The sequence below is a fragment of the Myotis brandtii genome, unplaced genomic scaffold (genome assembly GCF_000412655.1).
Source record: "Myotis brandtii unplaced genomic scaffold, ASM41265v1 scaffold236, whole genome shotgun sequence".
Taxonomy (NCBI): domain Eukaryota; kingdom Metazoa; phylum Chordata; class Mammalia; order Chiroptera; family Vespertilionidae; genus Myotis; species Myotis brandtii.
In genome coordinates, this window is record NW_005358901.1 from 1,030,758 (window position 1) to 1,033,318 (window position 2,561).

The 2,561-nt window shown below is 54.9% G+C and overlaps 1 protein-coding gene across 1 annotated transcript in view; it reads left to right on the forward strand.

Moving 5' to 3' along the window:
- MISP (mitotic spindle positioning) overlaps positions 1–2,561 on the forward strand; it is a 9,917-nt gene that overhangs the window by 557 nt on the left and 6,799 nt on the right. The window lies entirely within an intron of this gene.

Genomic DNA, 2,561 nt, shown 5'->3' on the forward strand with positions numbered 1-2,561 from the left:
AAGGTCTCAGCTCCACTCTGGGCTTCTGGCCTCAAATCTAAGAACCTTGAGCCCTGACCCTCCAAGAGAGGGGCCTGCCTGGCACCATGGCCAGAGGCCAGAGAGGTCCCGTCCCCTTCCGCCTGTGGGTTCTGAGAATCCTGGAGGCTGATGGGGAGGCACTTAGCACCAGCCAGAGCCCTGCTTGGGGCGCAGCATATAACAACTCCACAGGGTCCGGGGCTTGTGGGGGGCGGGCACTGGGGAGGAGGAGAGGGGTGGGGCAGTGTGTTCCTGTCAGCACAGAGGCTCTGTCCAGCAGGAGACACAGAGACTCAGTTGTGTATCAAAGGGACGGAGGCTCTGCCCAGCCAGGGCCTGGGAGGCTATAGCCTTGAGTGATGGAAGAGGAATGCCTGGAGCCCCTTCCTGCTGTGTGACCTTCCCTGTCTGAGCCGCAGCCTCTCCAGCAGACCTTTGCCCTGATGGCAGGAGGCCAGTTTCGGTGATGAGCAAGCAAATGTGTGGCCCCAGGGGCCATAAACCCCTGTTTCGGTTTTGTATTGACATGGGTGTGGAGGTGGGGCTGGGAAGGAGCAATCCAGGAGGGCTTCCTGAAGGAGAGCCACCAACTGGGAGTGAGGGTTTGAACTCCAGGACCTGTTTCCCTGTCACTCCTGTGTGACCTGAGGTGAGCAACTTCTCCTCTCTGGGCCTTGGTTCCCTCTGCTGCAAATTGGGGACAAGAATGGTCCCCTCATCACAGGATCTGTGAGGAGCAAATACAATGAGGGGTGAGCTGAGATTTGCCCAAGGTCATAGGTGAAAGGGGCCCTGGGGCCTTGAACCCAAGACCCAGATGAGTCCCACCCCTTGTTGTCCTCAGTGAATCACCTGGGAGAAGTGGGCCGAGGAGGACGGGTGCCCCACCCTCCCCTCACCTGGAGGAGAGACCCAGCTCTCTTTTCCAAGAATGAATGTGCCCTGTGGGTTATAAATCCTGGTGAATGAACATCCAGCTATTCACTCAGCAAACACTCCTGAGTCACCCCTGCCACACCTGTCCTTCCCAGGGAGCCCCAGGGCATGGGGACAGAGCTGACCCAGAGGACAAGCTGTGGTCTACAGGGGAGCCCCAGAGGGGCAGCCTGGTCTGCAGCTAAAATAACCCAACCCCCACATCCTGAGAACCTGGAGTGAGTAATGTTTGCAGAGACCACACCCTGTCAGCCAGCCATTATTAAATTCCTGCTGAATACCGGACTCTGGCTGGGCTGCAGGAGAGGTGCTCGCCCACCGGGGGCCCCTGAGAGAGAGGGTCCTGGGCTAAGAGGTGGGAGAAGACAGGCCTTAAGTAAACTCATTCCCCTTTCAAAGACATGTTTACCCCCAATAACTTTCAAAGAGAAAATCTCTGTGGGGGACTGCTCCGTCATTGGTCCAGTGGCTCAGCCCAGTGTCTTGGGATTTACTGTCCAAGCCGCTGTTTTAACCATTGTTTTTCTAATTATAGTTTCAACAATTGATAGATACAAAAATTGCATGATCGATAACCTTGTTAGTTGTAACACTGTTCCCATGATTGATTTTATGTTGCTTGGTAACACTTCCCCAGTTCAAGGACATGCTGTGTTTTTCCTTTTAGAACCACATTTAGCATTTATAAGCAAGTTGGTATAAAAAGGTAGCGGATGTGCATAGCAGCTCTGGTGGAACCAGGGTCCAGGGCAGAGAATGAGGGCTGCTTGAGGAGTTGGGAACAGCCTGTCTTCCTTTTCTCAGCTGTAAAAAGGTGATGCCTAACATTAGGTGCTGGGCCAGGCTTAGATGATAGCGCCAACAATGGGGCAATCTGGGGGGGCTCCCTGGAGGAGGTGTCCTGTGGGCTGCAGCTAAGGAGGCTGTGGAGGTGCAGAAATGATGGACCTTCAGGCAAAGGGAGCTTCAGGGGGATGAGGCAGTTCAGATTTGAGGTGGAGGCACCTACAGAGTTTGGGAATTTGTGCTGAGGCCAGATGGAGGCCTCGAGCACCTGGGGAAAGCAGTGAGAACTGAACCATGGAGATACCAGGAACCACAGAGATGTGAGGTCAGGTGTGTGACCTTGTAGAAAGCTCCTGGACACTGGGGGAGGGGGAGGCGGCTCTGGGCCTCCCTGGGGCACTGGGTTAGGGTGTGGCCTGGCCTAGCAGGATAAGGTCCAGGCATTCCTAGCCTATCCTGGCTTTATGCGGCTGAGGTGCGGAGGGGTGGGGTTGTCTGGGACGGGACAAGGTGCAGGAGAGAACCAGGATGTGGCATCTGGGAAGCTGAAGTCTCTGCCAGTTGCTGCCCCCTCTGGGCCTCAGTTTTCCCACTGGACATCCTTCCGCGAGAGGCAGGCCTGCTGGAACCATCTGGAAATGTCAGATGAAAACAATCATAGAGCCCTGGCCGGCTTGGCTCAGTGGATAGAACAGGGGTGGGCAAACTTTTTGACTCGAGGGCCACAATGGGTTCTTAAACTGGGCCGGAGGGCCGGAACAAAAGCATGGATGGAGTGTTTGTGTGAACTAATATAAATTCAAAGTAAACATCATTAC